This window comes from Amblyomma americanum, chromosome 2, assembly GCF_052857255.1.
Source record: "Amblyomma americanum isolate KBUSLIRL-KWMA chromosome 2, ASM5285725v1, whole genome shotgun sequence".
Classification (NCBI taxonomy): domain Eukaryota; kingdom Metazoa; phylum Arthropoda; class Arachnida; order Ixodida; family Ixodidae; genus Amblyomma; species Amblyomma americanum.
The window spans coordinates 146,222,076-146,244,868 of NC_135498.1; the positions used below are offsets into that span (position 1 = coordinate 146,222,076).

Sequence of the window (22,793 nt, forward strand, 5' to 3'; positions counted from 1 at the left end):
TTACTGCACGACAAAAACGCGCACCACAGAACGCGTGCGTTTTGACGAAATCACAGAACTACAGGCAGGAGCAGACGCGATGACTTCCATTGCAAGCAGCCATACAGGACAACAAACACAATACCTCGCTCAACAAAAAATATGCGCACCAGCAGGTTAATCCTGCATGCAAAAGACCAGCTAGATTGCTACCTTCTGAAGCGAGAAAACCTCGTCGTCTGCTGTGGCAGCACCCTCCTAGGGTGCCTCGATGGTGCGCTCCCCTCCGCCGATGTGCAGGGTGAAGACAACCGCGTCGTCTGCTACAGCGTTTGCCATTATGATGCCCGCTTCGTAGGCAGTCAATGGGCGTCGCGCAGCTTCATGTACAGTTCGTTTTGATAGCGTGTGCTGCTTTAATGAAATGTCAAGAACACGAAATTTTCGCATCGGCAGTGTGAAGGTATCAATTTAATATTCTGTCATTTTTATTTTTAAACCGGAATTTCCAACTGGACTTGCTGGCAGCAGAAAACTGCCGTCCACGCCAGCCGCGCAGATCTTAAAAGAACGTCTTATTGGGCTAGTTGGTGACTGTTCACCTTGGTTAAAGGCACGGAACATACGCAGGCTCAAGTGTTGCCATCTTTTGCTGTGTCTGTGTGTGAGTTTCGTGCCTTCAACCGAAGCGTAAGGACTGTTTGGCTGCCAGCTGAAACCCGAATTTGTTTAATAAACCTCGTGCCGCCACGGGACAAAAGAATAATTGTCATCGCACACCCTACTTTCAAATCTTGTTTTCGAACGAGTCATCAGTTAGCCCATTTACGGGCTGAATGCTGCAATGCTGAGTAGAAAGCAATGATCGTAACAGTCGAATAATTACTCTGCGGTTGAAACGAGGCTGTGTGTAAGTGATGTTCTACCAATGTTGAATGGTTGTTTCGGGGTCACTGAAACTGCTGTATGTGGCAGCTTTTCATTTGTGTCTGTTTTGCCTGTCTGTCTGTGCTACCTGTTTGTGTCTGTTACCTGTGCTGATATTTTCGAGTTTTTTAACGTCGCATATTTCAACCAATATCACATCCACGGTCTTTCTTTTTGATTTCGTGCATCGGGTGTGATGGGTCCGTGGTAAAGGGCATCGGAAATTTCGACCACCTGAGGTTTTATTAACATGCACCGATACCGAACTAGTACACAGCACCATGCATTTAACCTCTATACAAACTCGGCCGCCACAGCTGGGTAGCTCTCATGTCCTCAGGATCAGCAGTCGAGCGCGATAACTACGGAGCCTATACATCCGGGCCGCTTTTATTGCTTCATTGTAGTTCAAAACGTAATTTATATTTGTTCGGTGAGATGGTAAACGCTAATACTACGAAATGAATCATTTCTGGTGCATTTTTATCTTAGCTTTAATTGAACATTTTATTTTATTTTGTGGCCGTAATCTGTTTAGCAGTGCTTCCATAGTTATTCTTAATTTTTTTTAATTCTTTTGCCTTACTGTAAATATGCAGATGAGGGTAAACAAAATATTGAGTGCATACCAGATTAGTTGGGGCCTTACATGCGGCTTATATAGCACTAAATCATGACTTTCAAATAGTAATTGACTATAAAGCCGTTTAGCATATTTTCTGCTTGAATATATTGTCCACTGGTAATTGCTATAAACCGGTCATCGATGCTGCTAAAATGAAGTGGCCATACGGCTTCTCAACACTGAGAAAAAGTGCATTCAATAGATAGCGATTTCCGATGTGATAGCTTGTTTATTTGGTTGGGGAACATTAAGGATTTCAAAAACAACAAGCGCTAAAACTCACTGCAAATCAACTGCAGCGCATGTCTTGCTTCCATGCCTACTAATTCTCAGCTTCGAGCTGGCGCAGGTGAATGCGTAGCCTTACTCTTGCATAACTTGGTATTAGCATGTGTTCCAGAGAATCCTTTTGTCGCTGGCGTGCCTCCAGACTGCAATGAGCCCTCTTGATTAAATATTCTGTTACAGCCTTTAGAGGAGACTTCAGGGTGAACAGGTTGTCAGTCCAGGACGTGATTCCTTTAAAGTGCTCTTTGCAGGATGTGAGCAAGCTCATAAATGCAGCGCTCAGATAACATAAGTTCTTACCATCACGAACATTCTCTTTTAGTGTAGCTAAATATGCATGCTTATGGCTCGTCGAGCCCAGCATTGCAGCCCTGCACTGCTCGCAGTTTTTCGTTTTTTTTTTTAAATTCCTTTCACAAGAAAGCCACCAATATGGTGCAAAATGCTGCACTCAACTGAAGTCAGTGCTTCAATGAAAAGAATTTCAACATCATCAATTTCTTCTTGAACGTCTTCAGCACACTCTCTTTTTCCTTGAGAAATCATGTTGACCAGGTACTCATAATCATCCGTCCCATAACTTGAGGTCGCTGGCGTGTGCAAGAATTGACTGACACATAAGCTTCAGAGCACATTTCATGTCGTATGCGTTTGGAACGGGTTTCCTGTGGCGCACAACAGAAAAAAGATTCTCTAGGTAGTCCTGCAGCAGTCTCCCGGTGAGGAAGAACTTGCAGCCATCCATTTTAAGTACAACATCTTGCAAACGAAGGACCACTGTTGTTGCTATCATGAGTCCTGCCTGTGAGGGCTTCCACTGGGACGTGCTGCCTATCTGCATGCTTTGAATGATCTCTAATGCCAGGCGCAACGTGTCCAGGCCTTCGTGGTACTTTACCATGTCTCGTCAACTAAGTGCAACTGATGGATGTCGTGAGGACATCAGTTAGTACCATTTTGTGTGGTACCGTGCTGTGGTTTCAGCTTCTGGCTTGAGCACTTTTTCTCTTATTAAGCAACAAATGGCAGCTGGCGATTCATTGAAAAACTGAACTGCTATGCCGACCTTCATTTTCGTAAAGTGTCCTTTGCTGACATGCACTTCCGAAAGTTTGGCCGCAATTTTAAGTTCTCTGTCACAGTCATATTCCATGACAGCACGCACATGCTCCACCTTCTCTTTGTTGGAGGGTAAGCCACGGTGGCAGACAGTTGCATTGTTTAATGTAAAGGCAATCGAGTTCAAAAGCTGACCCCGAATATTTTTTATCACGTGTGCGGCATCCGCTGTGTAAAAGAGTTCCATTGCCTCAAGCACAGGATGGTGGATCGAGCACACCGTTTTAGAATTCCTGTGATTGGAAAAACCTAACTCGCGCCACATCACTCTGTTGGAGGATCCCATGTCAGGGGACACTGCAAGAACGCCGAGAGAAATATCTGTGCAAAGCTGCACGATTGTGAGCATAAAATGCTTGAGCAGACAGCCATCGACCGAGCTTCCTGTAAAATGGTATGCAATAATCTGCTTCCACCTTGAGTTCAATCCTCCGACCATAAACACTAAGCAATGACAGGCAGGTTCATCTGGCTCTGCTGGGAGTGTTTTTCCTCCAAACACGACGTCTTCAGGACAATCGAGCTCATATCTGTGGGCAATTTTCATTTCATCGAGATAGAGTATGCAATCTCTTTCAATGTCTTCTATGCCCTCTGCTTTTACTCTGAGCACGTCAATCACTTCAGTTAAAATCCCTGGCAGGAACTTGAGCCCTTGAAGACGACGGACAAAAGTCTTATTGGAAGGCAGAAAGTACCGAAGTTTTCTCAGGGTTTCATAGCCTGATGTTCCACTCGCGAACTTTATCTGAAGGGCTTGCTTAATTGTTTTCGACGACAACGCGGCACCTTGGTTGCTGTTCCGTGATAGGGTTTCCAACTTTTCCAACTTTTGAAGCTTCTTTTTAATTGACTGATTTGTAGCACTTGCCTTGCTATGAACTTTGTGAAGTTTCACGTACTTTCTCTTCATGTCACCAAGCTGTTTATTCACTTCAGCACACGAGCTGTTACTGCACTTCCCTCCCAACAATTCGTCACGGGTTGCACTGAGTGGGCCGGCAACTTGCTGAGAATCTGTGGCAGGAACTGAGGTTTCCGGCGTGGAACTTGGGCGAGGTAAGTTGTTCATGTGACGTTGAGTCATCTCCGTGCCATCACTCGGCACTGGCAGCAATTCTTGATTTGCTGCCTCTGGTATATCAGCCATGTCGTTGGCATGCTGGTCTTGAATGTCTGTCGGTGAGGTATCAGAAGCACTGGGTTGATCCTGCATAGTATGTGTTCCTTCTTCTGCCGCAAGTGCCCCTTGTGGTAAAAGCCTTTCTTTTGGCGGATTTCCGTGCTTAGGCATCGCTGGAAAAAAAGAGAAACCATAGACATTGCATCTTAGCGGGTACATTCTTTTATTATGAACGAACATGATCCGAGTTATGCTACATATAGAATGAAAATTAAACAAAGTACGAAATTGTCAGTAGGATGCCTCTGGATGGCAGATGCGGTTGATTCATCTCTCCATAAAAATAGAGGAAACGAGCTATTTCATTGACCGGTGGTATGAAGAGCGTCTTGCTGTAAAGTGCGTCTTTTCTGTCTCTGAAGAAACACCTGGATAATCGCTCCATGTGACTAAGGATGGCTGGTCATATGAGTGCTAAGCTAGAGAGAGCAACAAACCGGCAAAGACTGCAAGAAGGAACAGGAACAAAAACAAGCTACGCAAACTTTAGTTAGTGCGAAAATATGTGGCTTCTTACCTCTGAACGAGAAGAGCATTGGCACAGCATTGGGCTTCAATTTTTTCCAGCCGTCCGCCCGGTTCTGCTCAAAAGCGCTTTCTTCAAAATGTGCCTGCAGCACGGAAGCACGCAATGGTGACACCAGCTTACCACTTTTTAAATTAAAAAGGCTTCACGCTAACCTTCTAAACAGCCCGAAATAACTAACACGCACAGGGAGTTTCATGAACAGTGATAAGGGAAATTTAGGGGCTCGCTAAAATATAATCAGGAAGAAGCCAAAGACTGTCGGCTTTCTCTGAAGAAACAGGGACAGTGTGAGAAAATTCTACAATATGAACGGAAGGCGTGTGCACTTTCCAAATTAAAATATTAAAGCTTCTTGCTTATACTGAGAGGTGGAACAAGGGTAGTGAGCTAAGAAATCTTTTTAACCCTTTGTGGGTTCACCTATAATTTCCGTAACATAGAGAAAAAAACTACACATTTTTCGGGTCTAGGCATCTTCAGAAATGATATGGAAGAAATTTCAGAACAATAGCAGCAATAGTTTAATGAAAAAAAGTGGGACGCATGTGTCCCATTGGCACATGTCCTTTTGAAAAAGTGGGACAACACTGTCCCATTGACTCACGCGAGCACCAAGCTGTGGTTAGTTCTGTCATTGTTGGTGGAAGGGGCCGAAGCAGGTTGCACACAGTGGTACATTACACACACCACACACAAACTTCGTGCGCGTTTCACTCCCGGAGGTGGAACACCACCTACATCTACGCCTGTTTGGCACTTTCCGTTGGTTGTGACCAGTACCTGCAAACCTTACTTCGTCTGCAATTCCGACCATTTTTTGGCCGCTCTTAGTGCCACCTTTGTTCTTGCGGAACGGCCCAACAGACCTGTAGTGTCGGAATGTTTGCCCGTTGATCAGCTGCCGTCCCAGAACGAGCCGAAACCACATGTAGCTCATGTCGCTGTTGCCACTATGCTGAATGAAGCTGTTTACAACTGATGAGTCAAAAAGAAAATAAAATATGCGATACCACGACTTTTTCGATCGCCTGTCAGCCGCATAGGAGTTTCTTTTCTGGTCGAACTTGTCTACGGCTCCCATCCAACGGTTGTAGTCAGCGACCGCTTTGGGGCAGACCACACCCACTGATGAACCATTAGAAAGTTTTCTCTGGACTTCTTCAGTTTCGTTCGGGTCGTGAAAATTAGATAGGACATGAACGTTCTTTGAATCATGCCATTGGTATGCTGAGACATTGCCTTTGCTGCGCCACAGGTACTCTCCCTTCTGAAGCTTGTTGTTTTTCTTTAGATCGTCAGGAAGGTCCTTCCTGTTGACACGGACGGTACCCGCGGCCAAGATACCCTTCTGGGCAAGCGTTTGCATGAGCGGTGTAGACGTGAAATAGTTATCGAAGTAGAGCTGTGTGCCAGGCTCTACGCTTTCAGAAAGGGAAAGGACGACATACTCGCCTAAGCTTTGGCCTGCGGGCCGCTGCTCATTTTTTCCCTCGTATACCTGGAACTGGAGCAGGTAACCAGTCTGTGCGTCTGCCCTGCACCACACTTTGTACCCACGTTTGATCGGTTTCAAAGGAAGGTACTGCTTCATGCTTGACCTTCCTTTGAAAGCGATCATGCTTTCATCAATTGATTGATGACAGGAAGGAGTGTATTCTTCTTGAAACTTTTGGTTCAGCTTTGTAATAAGAGTGCGCACCTTGGCCAGACGGTCATATCCCTCTTCTCCTCTCTTTTTTTCTTTCGTTGTGTCATTCACACGAAGCGAGTTCATAATTTGCTGAAATCGTTTGAAGGACATCAGCTTTGAAATTTCTTCACAATGAAAGAGAGGGTCACGGCTCCAATACTGATACAGGTGGTGCCTTGGGCACACGCTCATCAACAGCAGTACACCAAAATACGCTCGTAACTCTTCCTTTGTCAAAATTTGCCACTTCCTTGGGTACTTCTTTGCACCGAAGAGGTTGGTCTGCTCAACTATGAATTCAATCATCTCATCATCAAAATAGAGCGTGAATGCATCAACTGCGCGTGCTGGCGCCTTTTGGGAGGTTTGAGAATCTCATGTCTTTGGGCTTTGAACTGTACTTAGCGGTTCATTTGTAGTCCATGCACTGCCGACCTCCTCCTCTTCTGGCGCACTCTCTCCACCTTGATCCAGCAGGAGCGCATTCCGTTTCCTCCTGAAACCTTTTTTTGAAGGAGTAGACCGCCGTTGGCGCTTGCTCTTTGATGGACCAGCTTCGATTTCGTCGTCTTCAAAGCTCAAATCCGACGGCGCTAGCTCAGGGACAAAGTCGTCCTCGCTGCTTTGGGCCTCGTCTTCACTAGTCTCAGACTCGTCAGGCAAACTGAAGTAGAGCGCCAGCGCTTCATCCCGCGTAAGCGAGCCCCCTGCGAATTCGTAAACGAAACGAAACTTAGAATTATCAACATCGACAGCTTACTTTGTTAGTCGTAGCATACTTTCAGCATACTGTGTGCAAAAATTATGCCCCCTGGAGCGCACCCTTCACGTTCTCTTAGTGTTTTCGATCGCGTCAATCCGGCTCTGGCGCTCATAGAGACCTCTTTTTCGGGCACTCTGCGATTCTGACTACCTAATAAATCGTTTAGGGCATGCACCAAGTATTTCCCTTGAAGGACAGAAAAGGAAAAACTTACCATTCATTTCGAAATCTTTTTGGGCGCGAACAAGCGGGAGCAATTTTTACCGGCACGAATCTTCACAAAGGAAAAAGTTCAGCTGTGAATGCTGGTGGTGCCATCTACAGGAAATCCTAAAACTTAGTCGCACAAGCGTTGTCAAAGACTCGAGATAGATAGCGCGACAAGACTGTTGCCCAGAAATTCACCCGCTGCCGCGTACGGAGGTTTTTCGTGAGAGTAAAAAGCGGGACCCATGTGTCCCGGTATCCCATAAAGGGTTAAATATAAAAAGTGGCACCCTGTTATATGTATGCTCAAAAAGGCAGTGTTGTAGGTCAACACCGGCGTCATGCTGTCCGCAAAGTTCGCGGAGCCCAAACACAACAGCTCTCTTTTTCGTTTAATTCTGTCACCGCCCAAAATAAATTTGTCGTTAAACGGACAGGTAGCCTTGAAATCCTCATCCATCATCTCGTATCCAATATTCAAATAATTCGCCGATCATCGGGTAGGGGAAAAAATAGCGAACACACAGACAATGCATGATCAAATTACTCATGCCCAATGCACAACTACGTGGCTTCTATATATAACAGTAACCACCAATTAATTGTTACTAAATGAGTCATGCTGATTCATGACATGACATGCTTGTCATGACCATACATGTGTCATGCGTGGTCATAGGTTTCATCCCCCCACACACAAACACACGCATGAACACGCACGGACACCAAGTACCGCCCGAGTTGGACAGCGGCACAAGAATAACGACGGGAAAACACGTCAACACGATCCGTATGCCATTATGTGAAAGGCAAGCTTAAAGCTCACCTTACATTCTACTGCGCCATGCGTATGCTCTTCCAGCTAAGCACAAAATCAAATTGTACGAGGCGCCAGTCACAAAGAGCGCACAACGTGCGCATACTGTACATCTTGACGCTCTTGCAGCCGGTGTGCAACAAGCGATTAAAAACAGCATTTTGTGTTATCCAGAAATAAACAAGTTACACACGCATGCATATGTGCCAGATATCAAGGACACAAGACGAACATGCTGCGGGAAAAAGCACACAAATGAACGAATAACCACGAATGCAGAAATGGCATATCTTACGCTGCACACACAGGACTGGTCCGTGGGTTGCCACTTGTCGCGCTTGACCTTAACCAGCCAGAGGAGTCATCTTTTCGATTCTTGAGGAAATCGGAACATCTTCCAGTCATTCCGTGAGTGGTTCGTGCACTGGGGCACGCAACACCCGGGCATTTTGGACCAGAAAACGCCGTGCACGTGTCTCTCTCGACCGACCGTAACGAAATGTGGGGAGCGCAATGGCGGCCGGCGGTCGGAAGGAGACACTGACCCCTTCACAGAATGACTCCACCCTCCGAGAGGGCGCGCACATTAAGGCACCTTACACCCTCCCGACAAGCAGCGCCCTCTGTCGCCATCGGTGGGCTTTCATTGCAAACGGCGCCACCATCTCGCATTGCGCAGTGCTCGTGCTCGGCACACCAGCCAGTATATTCTAGGCACTATAGTTCGGCGCAGGAGTTTCGTCAGTCGGCACACAGTTGGAGCATGGTGCATTTTGAAGTTATCGACGAGCGACTTCTTCCTTTTCTTGCCACCATATTTATGCCTTGAATGCACCTTGCGCGTGGAACCCGGCATCGTTGTGTGTTTCTTGAGCTCCCTGGTCCGGCACAGAGTCGCGTCATCCCGCGGCCCGGGCGCGCCGAGCAGACGCTGCCAGCCAGCTCCACCAATCAGATGACAACCTGCTGTCACGTCTGCCGCGACAGCCAATAGGATTTCGAATGCCACTTTTCTTTTTTACTATTTCGTTGCCAACCAACGGGCGGTAGGAAGCAGCACTGGTGGGAAATTGAAGGCAACAGGCGGCTCTTTCAATTCAAATGCGACCAAGATGGTTACGGTGCCGCGCATGATACGGACGCTACGCGCTGCAGAAAACTGCCGTTTCGGCGCAGATTTCAGCTCAAATTATGGCGACACGGATTATATAAGTTGGTATTATGACCAAATTACTGAACTAGAGGTGAGAAATTTAGCAGATAGGTAGATAGATAGCTGCTGATTTCGAAAACATTTTTAGAAAACTGATTTTTTTCTGCATTTTTCGGCCCGAAAGACCCGTGTCTCCCCTTAAGTTAAAATAACGGATTGAAGTTATCACAACTGACAAAAAGGGCATGCAGAAAAAAAGCCAATGGATCTCGAATGAAGAAGATGGTCCACCACCGATGCCAACGACGACGAAGTGCTTGCGCCGCCTGTCGGATGCTCATGCTAGAATGCTACGCTTCTGTCCCGGTCTCTCGCCTCGCTGGCTCGAAGATTACTTGTGCTAGGTTCTTTGTCGCTGGCACTTCCAACGTGCCAATAAACCGCCCTACATTTGGTGGAGGTGTGGGGTATCGATCCCCGTACCTCTTGCTACCGATAGACCGATATGCTATGCCTGCGGTCTTCCTGGCCACGTCGCGCCTCTGTCGACGTACTCAACATGCGCCTGTCTACCCTCTGCCGGACTACGCAGATACAGACCGCATCTTTCGCCCACCTTTCGGATCTCCACCTCAGGGGACCTCTCCTGAAAATGCACTCGATCGCCAGCCCTATGTTTCCCACCGCTCGCCTTCCCCTCGCTAACGTTCCTTGTCGCCCATGAGGCATCGCAACGTCCCCACCGATATGGAAAACTAGTAGCCGCAGTTCCTGGAGCACAAACTGCGCACTCATCGCCCTGCTTAAGTCGTTGCCTTTTTGCTGCCGAATCTTCATGTGTTTGTAGACGGCCTCAAGACCCTTGCGCTTGTGAACACTGGGCCACCGTTTCTGTAATTAACGAAAACTTCTGCCACTCGCTTCGAAAAGTTACCACCCCATCTTCTGTACTCTCACTCCGTATAGCCAGTGCCGAGCCCTTTCATCCTTCTGCCACTTGCACAGGACACGTTGTCATCACCGATGTTTTATATGTTGTCGAAATTTTAGTCCTCCGTGCAAGCCCCCATGACGTCATACTGGATGGGATTTTCTATCCCTTCACAGTGCCGTCATTGAATGCGCCCGAGTGCACGTCGACTTCTCTCCGCTCTGCGAAGCACCCTTCGACGAGCCTCCGATTCGCCGTGCTAAGCTTGTTGTCGCCGAGGACACTGACATTCCCCCTGACAGTGCCGTCTTCATCCCTGTTTGCGCTGCCTCCGTTTCTGATGCCACCGTTCTCTTCATGCCTTCCCCCGTCCTTGCCTCTCACCGACACCTCTCTTCCCTTCGCCGGCATCGACATTTACCATGGTGCTGCCGCCATCCTCGTCTCTAGCACCTCATTCTTCGTGCTCTCCCTGCTCTGTGGCGAGTGCCTCGGCCATTTTGAAACTGCTGACTTGATCTCTTCCTTGGACACTGATGTGATCTCCAGTGCCAACGTCGCTGCGCTCACCCTACGTGGCGCTACTCCAAATCACCCGCTGTCTTCGGACATTTTCGAGCGCTCCATTCACTGCGCTCTCGACACTGCTCTCCGCGTGTAGCTCCTTGCCCCTACTGAGGTGCACACCAACGCAAGTGGAATCGGCTTCGGTGCTGTCCTTGCCCAGCGCAAGCCCAAATTCGCTGAATACATCGTTGTGTATGCCAGCCATGCCCTCACCAAAGCAGATTCGAACTACACCGTGATAGGAAAGGAGTGTCTCGCCGTAGTGAGGGCTCTCACAAAATTCCGCCCATACTTATATGGCCGCCCGTTCACCGTCGTCGCTGATCACCACGCCTTGCGCTGGTTGGCCTCACTCAAAGATTCCTTGGGCCGCCTTGGCCGCTGGGCCCTCCGTCTTCAGGAATTGGATATTACCGTAGTTTACCGGTAAGGGCCGCAAGCACTCCGACGCCTTGTCGCGCTCGCCACTGCCCTCTCCTGCGCACTCTTCGCCGCTTTCTGATTCCCTACTCGCAGCGCTCACTGCCATGGACAACAACGCCAAGATCCATGGATTTCACCTTTGCTCGACGTACTTCGTGTACACTCTACGGTCTCCTTCTCTCGAGCCCTTCGTCGCCAAGGTTCCCCTTTTTGCCCTCCGCAGCGATCTTCTGTACCGCCGCAACTATCGTCCAGACGGCCGAAAGTGGCTTCTCGTGATTCCCCGATATCTCCGACCTGAGATTTGTGAACACCACTATGCCGACTCTCAGGGCTTACGCTGGCTCGGTGAAACCGTATGAGCAACTACGACAGACGTACTATCGGCGGGGCATGTACAACTTCGTTCGTCGCTATGTTCGCTCCTGTACTGCCTGTCAGCAGCGGAAGTCGACACCTCGCCCTTCGACTGCCCCATTACAGCAAATACCGTGTCCGGCTCGCCCTTTCGATCGTGTGGGCATCGACCTATATGGGCCACTTCCCTTCACGACCGCTGGGAATCAATGGATCATAGTCGCCGTGGACCACCTCACTCTGTATGCTGAGACCGCTGCCCTACCTGCAGCTGCTGCTCACGATGTAGCCTTCTTCCTTCTTCATTACTTTGTCCTGCTTCACGTGCTCCTCGAGAACTTCTCAGTGGCCGCGGTCGGGTTTTCTTGTCTGAAGTTCTTCACGAGCTTCTCGCTGCGTGCCACACAGTCCACCGCACCCCTACCACTTACCACCCTCAAACCAATGGCCTCACCGAACGCTTTAACTGGACTCTTGGGGACATGACTGCCATGTACATTCGCTCCGACAACTATAATTGGGATCAGGTTCTTCCGTTCGTAACCTGTGCATATAACACCACATCTCAAGCAACCACTGGCTTTTCCCCGTTCTTTCTTTTATTCGGCCGCAAACCTTCTTGTATGTAACCCCGACAGCTCGGAATATACTTCCCTTTCTGACATTACCCGCCATGCTGAGCAGTGCCACCTGTTGGCTCGCTCCTTCACCGCCGAACGTCAATGCTTCTGCAACCGTGATTCTGATCAAGACATGCCTGCTGTTCACTTCTCCACTGGCTCACTGGTCTGGCTCTCTGTTCCAGCTATGTCCAAATTTTCAGCCAAGCACATCGGCCCTTACCGCATCTTAGAGCGTACTTCGCCTGTCAACTACATTATCGAACCGACGACACCTTCTTCGGACCACCAACGCCGTGGCCGCGACGTCGTTCACGTCAGCCACTTGAAGCCTTAGTACAGCCCCCTCGTCATCTCCTCGTCTTGAGTCGCCAGCATGGCTCTCTCTTTTTGCCGGGGCAGTTGGAATGAAGAAGATGGTCCAGCACCGATGGCAACGACGACGAAGTGCTTGCGCCGCCTGTCGGATGCTCGTGCTGAAACGCTGCCACTTCTGTCCCGGTCTCTCGCCTCGCTGGCTGGTAGCTTACTTGTGCTAGTGTCTGTCGCCGGCGCTTCCAACGTGCCATTAAACTGCCGTACAGATCGTTCAATAAAATCGGTAAAAAATTGAAGATACACAGAAATAATTTAGCACCAAAACAGCATATTTACAGAAAAAGCAATGAAGCTAATAACGACACGGGAAGCTTATGACCGCATGAGTAAATGCTGCACTCACAAGATTAAAACCTTGCTTCCTGCCACCAAACAACATGTTTCCAAGCACTTTTTTTTGGCATGTGCTCTTGAAATACTAAATTGCCGATGAATGGGTTGCGGAAAAGCCGTAGTGTTTGAAGGCAATAAAAATGTAGCTCAATGTTCTAGCCTTGACACATGAATAAGTGCACTAGAATGGTCAAGCATGCACAAGACCTTTGCAATTTTAACCAGGCACTTTTTTGCTGTTTTAACGGCACTTTATGGGTGGTAGCTTTTTCTCCTGAAAGGACTTTGCTTTTCCTGCTTTTCCAGTGACTAGCAGTAGTAGCCATTCCATGCTTGGTTTGTAAGCACCTGTTTGCTATGGTAGTTAAAGCCATGCCAAAAGCATGATGCCTGTGATGAAAGATTATTTTCCAGATGTCTCTGAGAAAAGGTTATTTTGGAGATTGCAGAGGTAGGTCTCTTTCCCTGTTAAGCATATGTACCATGCTTGTTTTCATTATGAGTCTGGAAATGGGGGCAGGTATTTCCAACAAAGGATGGGGGCCAGACACCCCGAGTCCCTGTTTCTGGCTCATGAACACCGTTTGCTTGTTCCGTATCATTTTCCTGCTAGATAGTTCACAGGATAATTGGCGCCTGTGGCAATGGTTGCACCAAAAGGGCTCAGCTGCTTGGTGCCACAATCTGAGTTCGGTATTTGCGTATGCGTTTGCATTCTGCTGTTCCACGTTTTTTTTATTGCCAGCAACTAAACAAGGCTGTTCGAGCTCATATTCGAATTGCTTGTGTTGCTCAGGCAAGGGCCCAGGCTGGAAGATTCCTTCAGCCGTTGTCGAAAGGGAGGCCTTGGACCTGGCTAGCCTCCTGAATGAGTTTGACATGGTTTTGCTAGAGAGAAGTGGTGGAGGACGCAGCATCCACACGGTTAAAGGCCAGGATACATGGAATGTTTTTACGGCAGCAAGTTAGCGATTTTCGCCCAACAGCTGGCACTCGATGACCGGCGTCGAAAAATATGCCGGCCGCCGTCGATCTGGACAAGCCAGATTTTTCCCGAGGTGTGTCTGACGGCCGTTGGAAGCAGCCACTAGGAGAAGCCAATCGGTGCTCAGACTGCTTCCGTCGCGTCCGTCATCCTCACCCGCGCTGTTTCTTGTGTTGTTAAGCTTCGCGCACGCGAGTGCTAGGCCTGATCAACCTCAATTGAGATTGCCATGTCCTCCAAGGCAGCTCGTCTCGTATACAATGATAGTTTTATCAGCGCAGTTCAAAGGCATCCCATACTGTGGGCCTTTTTGAGGAAGACTATAAGGATCAGCGAATAAAAGCCCTGGCGTGGACCGAAGTCCGTACTGAAGTAGGATGCGACCTAGAAGGTATGTTTACATTGCTATGAATGTTTATTTTTTAATGCTCGTTATGCTTGCTAGAAATGAATTTTGTGCTGGCCGTGGTCAGAAATCTAGCTCACCACCAAGCACAGGGCGTGCACGGCGGTGCCTGTGGAAGCACGCTCTCTAGAATCAACAGCAACATGCTTGCTCGCAACGCTGCTGCAACACTTATTTACTCGATATAATTTTTTATGTACACAGGTGAGCACGCTTGTTCAGAATTCTGAAGCGGGCATCAATTCTGAAGCGGGCGTCTGCTAAGCATATCTGACTTGCTGGGGGCCTTTTTCACTGATCTGCTTTTTCTTTAAGACAAATTTTTTTTCCTATAAGTCCCTCAAGTGCTATATAAAATACTGGTGTAAATTTAGCGATTGACACAAATATCTCTCATGAAACAATCCCAGAAATTATGTAGTTTATAGTTCAGGAGAGCATTTTGTTTTCTTTTCTCATAACAGATAAAGGCATGCCCAGCTTGCAGAATATCGTTCAATTCCTTGCTCTGCTGAGCCTGTAGTTAAACACCCTCTTGCGAGGCTCTACGTTCTAGGCAGGGTAAGGGATGCAAGAAATCTTGCCTCAGTTGAAAGGCTTCACCCCCGATAAAGACTTGTGGTGCAACTGTTCCACTTTCGGGATGGCGTGCTGGTGCTGGCCTTTTGACAGAGCTGCGGGTGAGCTTTTCAAAGGTGGGCACCTTGAAGGTGCCTCCATTGCTGTGCCGCCCCGGAGTGTCAACATTGACCATTAAAAACCTGTTCTTGCCATCAACTGTAGCCATGAGCACGATGGAGAATATGCCCTGAAAAATCTATAATGCAACATACGTATCAACAAATCCTGTATGGGTACAAAGTCTGTAAAAGTTATAATAATACCAAACTGCACTGAATAAACCGTGCTTTATAGATGAAAAAATTGCTACTGGAAAGCGGCGGTGCTCTTATTTGCACTTTCTTCCCATCAACTGCACCAACCCATTTGGGAAAATTTCAGTACCTGCCACAATCATCTGCAGTGTCTTGCGATCGCTCAGGCCCTGGCTCCTAGATAGCAGAAAAAAAAAAGCAGAGGTTTGTGAAGGATCATGTTTTGCATGCTAATGAAATGCCAAAACTCATTTTACTTTTCACACTTCTTCATTTCAGCCACTACAATACTTTTCACGTGGCTTTTTAGAATGGCAGAATGAACTGATGGCTTTGCAGAATTGATCATATATATATACAGGGTGTCCCAGCTAACTTGGACCATGATTTGAAAAAAATCTAAGCGTTCTTGAGAACTGAAATCGCGTGCATGTTGTTAAGGTTTTTCTGAAGTTACAGTACTATTTTTTTATCGTCCTACTTGAATAACCGTTCGAGATAAATTAATTTTTAAAATTTAGCTTGAAACGTTGAGGCACCAATAGCATCGTTGAGTAACTCCACAATTATTGCCCAACCCAGCCACTTCCAACGCGATTGCCTTAGCGTGGCCGTTCTTATTTGGGAAAAACGAAAGCCCGCGGAGTTTAAAAATATTACGTGAGAGCCCGCTCCGTGCGCCCGAATGCGCCGCGATTACAGCGCTCTCATCCATGATTTTTTAAAAAAAAACATCGCTAGTGCCGCACCTTCTCTTCGCTTATGAGAACGGGCTTCAGTCTGCTCGGCTCTGACGTCACTGGCGGCGGCTGGCAACCCATTGTGCATTCTGCTAGCGTGGTAGCGCAATTATTGCCGCAGAAACGGGAGCCGGATATTGTTCAACTTCCACCCGAACCCACTGGCGCTTATCTTGGAACCAACCACAACACAAAGCTCTGTCACGTGCAGCTTGAAAGGTGCGAAGCAAGCAAAGTTTTTTACAATGCAAGAATGAGAGTGCTGTAAATGTGGCGCCTTCGGGTGCGCGAAGCGCGCTATCATGTGTTTTTTTTTTTAACTCCGTGGGCTTTTGTTTTTCTCGAATTAAAACGGTCACTCTAAGTCTATCTCGCTGTAAATGTCTGGATTGGACAACATTTGTGGAGTTCCACAAATTTACTTTTGACGCCTGAACATTTTAAGGTATATTTAAGAAGTTATCTAATTTATCGAATAATTATTCAAGTAGGACGTTAAAAAATGGTACTGTAACTTTAGATAAACCTGAGCAACATCCACATGATTTCAGTTCTGAAGAACGCTTGGGTTTTTTTACAATCTTGGTCCAAGTTGGGACACCCTATATATATATATATATATATATATATATATATATATATATATATATATATATATATATATATATATATATATATATATATATATATATATCGAAGTATAAGCTTCGTTTAAGGAAACATTTTAATTTTACTCGACATTTCGATCGGAGGAACGTCAAGTAAAATAAAAATGTTTCCTTAAACGAAGCGTATACTTCGATGTATATTATTTTAAGCAGTCAAGTACCTCATGTTTTCGTATATATATATATAGCAGACAAGGTAAAGTAAATGAGGGGCCCGTTTGACAAACTTATAAAGGGAGCCAACAGTCACCGAAACCAAGGTGCATAGGGGAACGTTATTTTTTTTTAATGTGTTGTGCTTATCAGTGGGATAATATTACTTAGATTAATAAATCGCTTAAAGAAAATTATAAAGCAGCAGAAAAAACAACCATGCCGCCGGTGGGATCCGAACCCACGACCTCCGAATATCGCGTCCGGTGCTCTTACCAACTGAGCTACGGCGACGGCTGTCCAATCTGCTGCTCTCTTGGGTATTTATGTTTATTATTGGGTATTTATTATTGGGTATTTATGTTTATATATATATATATATATATATATATATATATATATATATATATATATATATATATATTACAGGACGTGCTACGTCTGCCGCTATAGTCGAGGGTGGCGCTGGTGAACACTCCCAAGATTCGCGTACACCAAATAATAAACATAAATACCCAAGAGAGCAGCAGATTGGACAGCCGTGTATATATATATATATATATATATATATATATATATATATATATATATATATATATATAGCTTATAAGAATAGGGCACAGGTGAAAAGCACTTTATTACTAATGTTTCGGCCGGGGTCCGGCCTTTACTCTGACGAAAGCCGGACACCAGCCGAAACGTTAGTAATAAAGTGCTTTTCACCTGTGCCCTCTTCTTATAAGCTACGTACCCTGGAAACCGTCTTTTCATATATATATATATATATATATTCACCCAGTTGAAAAAAACACCAGACCGTGTCTGGTGTTTACACCACAGTGGCTTTTCAGACACGGGTTCTGGTTTGACCCGGTGTAGTGTTTCTGGTGTGACCGTTTCTGGTGTTTACACCACGGCAGAAATTCAGACACGGGTTGTGGTGTGACCCGGTCTGGTGCTTTTGGTGTGACCCCGATCTGGTGCTCTTGGTGTGGCTCGGTCTGGTACTTTACTTTTGGTGTGGCCCGGTCTGGTGCTTTTGGTGTAGCCCGTTCTAGTGTTTTGGTGCGGCTGGGTCTAGTGTTCTTTAGTGCAATTCAATTGAGTATCGCACAAACTGGGTTTAAGATTTCCTTACACAGCTGCTGTATACTGTGCTCAATTGTACACGAGCCAGCGCTGTAGATATATCGCCTTTGGGAACAATTTTCCTCTTTCACGATATGTGCCACCCTCTGTGGAGCATGTGAGAATTCGCCTGGTACTGAGAAAACAGGTTGAAAAGAAGCGCTTGTGGGTGATGCAGGCAAGGTACAGTTCCACAAGACACCAACTGCACATGTGAAGTGGCAAGTGTGACTTGAACTTCAAGAGAACAAACTCTGCTCAACTGCGCATGCGCGCCCGGAGCATAAGTGGAAAGGAGGACAGGTTTCTTTGCTCGGCGGATATGACGTCAAACGTTATCTTTGTTTTTTTTCCATAAATAAGTCTTGAACCCAGACGCCCGCTTGACCCAACCGATCTAAACATCCTAGAAGAGGCGATGATGGCGATGATCCAACCTACTGCCGGCCGGCTGCAGTAGCGTTTGTTCTATGCGTTTGTCTCCTGCCTCCGGGTCTCTGGTAAGTGGCGTGTTGCTATTTGCTCTATGCGTGTCTGGTCTCGGGCGAGCGATGTGTTCCGTCCTACTGCGGCATGACCCTCGAAAAGAGTGATATGCACCACCCTTCATTTGGCGTTTGCGTCTTCCGATGGCTGTTGCAACAAGGCTATTGCATTGTTTTCTACCTTTTTGCTGTACTAGGCGTACTAAGACAAGACATACGTTAGGATGGGCTAGAAAAAGAAATAATGCTGCCCTGCGCTCGCGTGCCCCCCCTTTTTTTTCTTGCGGAAAGTGCGGAGGAAACTCTATCGCTGTTATGAAAGGTGTGCTTGAGAGATAATGTTTGATACCTGCTGGTACAGTTTCTTTGTTCATTTTGTGTTTCTTTATGTTGGACCCTTCTCCTTTCCAGGTGATATCTTGGACCGGTGGTGAGCACAAACTAAGATTTGAACAGCTTTTTTTGAGAGTAAGGTGGTGTGTTCTCTAGCGGTATGGCTTTAATCCAGATTTGGTGTGTGTTTGAGGTGCTTGTTTGTGGTTACGCTTGTCTATGTTTAGCATTGCATGTTCGAGGCACATTTTAGTGCACGTCTCAGCTGCCCACACGTTGCTGTGGTACTGTACTGTCGTACGTAGTACGTACATGAAATCCAGGGTTCGACGGAAACCTGTCTGGTCAGGTATGTTCATGGCGGAAAATTTTCAAGCGTCGACCAATCGTTAACGTCATCCTTTTTAACGATTGGTCGGCGCTTGAAGATTTTCCGCCGTAGTACGTACATGCATGGTGCTATGGTATGCAGTACATGTGTAAGGTCGGTGACGCCTTTCAGAGGGCCTGCACTGCCAGACTGCATTAACAACATCCTGTCATTAATGATGCACACTTTTAGTGACACGAGAGCAGTGACTGTGTGGTCCCTTTGCTTGTATTACAACCATTTCATGTGCACCATAGCAGGCAAACATGCCTGTCTTGGCATCATTACCAGGATGCTTACATGAGGTCCATAAACGAAAAGCCGTTGCTTGAAACTTCTACTGACTACAGATCAGAAGTGAGGAAGAAGAAATGGATTGCTAACTTTATGTCATTAATGATTAATTTATGCCCTTGTTGTCCACAGTTCGTTACACAAGTCCTGTGCGTACATTTTATCCTAGCTGCATGGAGCTTTGCATAAATAGCATGGGAGCATGCGAGCCGCCGCAGTGGCCGAGTGGTTATGGCACTCAGCTGCTGGCCCAAAAGACGTGGGTTCGATCCCGGCCGTGCTGGTCGAGTTTCGATGGAGGCGAAATTCTAGAGGCTGATGTACTATGCTATGTCAGTGCACGTTGAAGAACGCCAGGTGGTCGAAATTTCCGGAGCCCTTCACTACTGCGTCCCTCATAGCCTGAGTTGCTTTTGGACGTTAAAAAGCCCATAAACCCTAAATGCATGCGAGGCTGCCTAGGTGCACCAGTTTTTTTTTAGTGTGTGTAGCAGCGTAATCATGTGAAAAATGAGTATACATAGCCAGGCTCGCGTGTTGTTGCAGCTCTAGTGACGTGTAGCTGCACACTGTGCAAAAAAAATTTTACATGTCATGAGCAGAGCGAGGCTATTTTGAATCCTGTGGTCTTGCATGATCAAAGGGCAGGGACAGATGGACAAAGGACAGGAACAGATGTACAGCAACAAACTTTATGGTCAACTGATAACTGCATAGAGCAAAATACAAGATAGAAGAGCACTTATAGTCCATGCGTGCACAAACGGATTTTGAACTCGGTTCCCATTGACATGGCCTAAATGTCTTTGCAAGGTGTTCAGTGAACATCGAAATATCTTCGTCGTTTGTACATTGCGTATTGGGTGAAACAGCTCAACTGGATCAAAGATTGAAAGAAAAAGAAAACTCACAAATGAGTTGTTTCACCCAGTCGGTACCCATACCAGCTCGCCCAAGTTTCCATCCTTGTACATTGTTCTTTTTGTCTTGGTGGAAGCCTTCGGACCACTGCTATCTGTATGAGTGGATGTACTATCACCAGCAGAAGTTTACGGGATGTGAGTGTGCGGAAAAAATTTCTTCCTGCTCAGTCACTCAAGCCATTTGCTTAAAATGCATGAAAATAGTTGGGGCCTACATGTTCCTTCCTCTTGTAACAATATAAGACGACTGGGTAGCGAGGTGGAGCTACAATAAACGTTTTTCCAAGAAATCTCGTCCCGTAAACTTTTGCTGCCGGTAGTACATCGTACCATTCTAACACTGTTGCATAACTTTAAGTTGGAGAATTGGAAATGTTCAGGGGTGAAGTGCAGTCCCACCTCACCAACAGTGGTGATCCACCACTTTGTTTTGTTCATGGTAATTTAAGAATGGCCTCAGTTTCTTAGTCCCCTGGTTGTTTGCTATGTTGTCTGTACCAACTGTTGCACCTTCCTTGGTCCCTGTTCCATCTCATCCTCACTGTTGTCCTGCCCATGCACACCATGCTTGTTTTCTTTTCACTTCAATTCACGTCCATTATACAGTTCCCTCAGTCTAGTCCTCGGGGACATCTTGCACCATCCTGGCACACAAACTTATCCAATTGAGCAATGAAAAATGTTGCATACCTCTGTCGTACGGGCACTGCAAAGGCCTTAGAGAATCATATCCTTCCGTTCAAAGGTGCACAGTACACATTTAAGTGCCATAAGTGTTACACCTTTGCCGCAGAGAGCCTTGGAGGCAAAGGTGGCCGTCAGAGACATTTGAAGCCCAAAGGAGCGGCCTTCGAGAAGCTGCAATCATAACGCCATCCATTGTAGAAGCAGCTAAAGGTACCTGAAACCATCATACTGATACATAAAAATGTCTGTCTGGATCTAGTTTTTTTGCTTGTCTTTAAACTGTGCTATAATCTCGTATGGAGCAGCAACACCAGCCACCCTTAATGGCCAGGGCAATAAAGACCTGCTATTGCTGACAAGCAAAGCTCTCAGTAATTCTTTCATAAATGAAGCATGCTTAAATAAGTTTGCAAGCACAACAAATGAATAAATTGCTCCACTTCAGTTTTGAAGCTCTCGCTTCTGCCCCTTCATGCAATGCTAGGGGCTCTGGAGTCCGACTGTCCCATTATTGAGTTGCACGTGTAGCAGCATCGCTACTCCTTTCAGGTCTTCCTCCTTTGGAGAAACAATACTCCTTTGCTGAAAATGCCTTTGAGGACTGCCGTATGACAATGGTATTGGTAACTGCACAGGAAGTCATAAATTTCACAAAGTAAACACAGTATATTTCTCCACACAAGATTCCTCGTGCAACAATTAAAAATGTTCATTGGAAGCCAGGAAGTGTATATCAAGCTTACCATATGTTTGGCTGCTGTCCCTGTATGTGGCCACCTTCATTACCTCGAGATACAGCACCAGTGCCTAGCAACTGTGGGGTGCATAACAAAGAAGCAGATCCCCACGCTTTTGTGGATGAAATGCATGGCAATGCGCTCAGTTACAGCGTTATTCCAGAAGGATTGTATTTCATGGCCTGAATCAGCCGCAGACAAGGCCACCTTCAAAGAGCAGTCAACCCCGGATGAACTGTTTCGACACCTCCATTTCTCTTTACCACTGCAGTAATTATATGCTCCATGTGAGCCCATAGTCAAATGAGAATGTGCTTTATTGCTTCTGTTCCAAGCAACAATTCTGCACTGCCATTCTAAATACCTGATGTTTAGACTACTGTGCCCTGTTCAGTAGTATTAAATCAATTTACTAGATAATGAACATTTGACCACTGCCATCAGCCGTAATGATGCTGATCCGACACTAATAGGTGGGTTTGCACTCCACTGTGGCAACAGCTCAAATCGAGCATAAAGCACAGCCATTTTGTCTTGATTAAGCAATGATGCATCTTTTAACAAGTAAGAGGTCACTTAGATCATGCAAGACTATTTCTGTAGCCAGTGTGTGCCTAATCATGGTATATCAATGATCTAATTCACACTCCAACTTCTACACCCCTTCTATTTGATATGCCTACAGAATATCACGGTCTCTCGTCTTAGTCTCAGTCTCCTGGTGACAGTTTACCATATTGTCTTTGCCATCTGGTGAACCTTTTCTGATTTCTGATCTAGCTTCTTTCTCTTTACTTCGATTCGTGCACACCAAGCAGATCTTTGCTTACGCAGCCCAACACACAGCAGCGGAGTCAGAACTCTGCCTAATTTTCTAGGGCACTAACTTTCTGTAGACTGACACTGAGTTCAGCACAGTACTGGGCCAGGCTGTAGCTGCCTTAGTAAAATGGTGTCTTCAAGCTGGAGGAAGGTTCAGGGCCAAGTAGGCATTCATCAATCCTACATTATTATGGCGACATGCGCTGAAGAAGACTTCCAAGATGCTCTCTGTTTCACTTGATTAGGGCAGTAAGGGCAGCAGGCTCAAGTGAGTTTGCTGTGTTCAACATTGCTGTAT

General features: G+C 46.5%; 1 long non-coding RNA gene and 1 pseudogene across 2 annotated transcripts in view; one reads left to right on the forward strand and one right to left on the reverse strand.

Moving 5' to 3' along the window:
- The window catches only part of LOC144121869 (uncharacterized), a 114,453-nt gene that overhangs the window by 39,079 nt on the left and 52,581 nt on the right, over positions 1 to 22,793 (forward strand). The window lies entirely within an intron of this gene.
- On the reverse strand, positions 3,148 to 8,575 carry LOC144119156 (uncharacterized; annotated as a pseudogene).